Source organism: Berghia stephanieae, chromosome 3 (assembly GCF_034508935.2).
Source record: "Berghia stephanieae isolate SIO BIC M18660-M18661 chromosome 3, UCSD_Bste_1.3, whole genome shotgun sequence".
Lineage (NCBI taxonomy): Eukaryota > Metazoa > Mollusca > Gastropoda > Nudibranchia > Aeolidiidae > Berghia > Berghia stephanieae.
The window spans coordinates 50,941,464-50,941,925 of NC_088362.1; the positions used below are offsets into that span (position 1 = coordinate 50,941,464).

Here is a 462-nt window from a genome sequence, read left to right on the forward strand (position 1 = left end):
TTTTATTATTTGTGGAAATTGTCAAAGACCGAGAAGAATGTTTTGAGCCATCATCGATACAATCGGTTCGTTAATAAAGTATGTAGGTACGCGCAAATTAATCTGGCATTAGGATGGCCAGATAGCGATTCTCACGACCAAGATCAAATTAAGGATCATTGTGACCTAGCAAATTCTATTCTAAATAGGCATTTGAGTCAATGGGTGACAGAATTACCTTTAATTAAAAAAGCTTTGCAAGTTATTCATATATCAATCTGTAAAACATAATTTTATCATTTTTAGATTTTCCAGTAATTCCGTGCTCGTTGGTAATATTTAATATGGGCTTTACTAACAATGTTAACCCCCAACCCAATTTTAAAAAATAATAGTTGTAACCTACTTTCGATTTTATTAGCCGTTATATAATAATATAGCTTAAATGGTCTACAATTGGTGACTGAATTATTACCTTTACAG

General features: G+C 31.6%; 1 protein-coding gene across 1 annotated transcript in view; it reads left to right on the forward strand.

Moving 5' to 3' along the window:
• Nucleotides 1–462, forward strand: part of LOC144969273 (sodium-dependent phosphate transport protein 3-like) — a 35,494-nt gene that overhangs the window by 34,309 nt on the left and 723 nt on the right. The window lies entirely within an intron of this gene.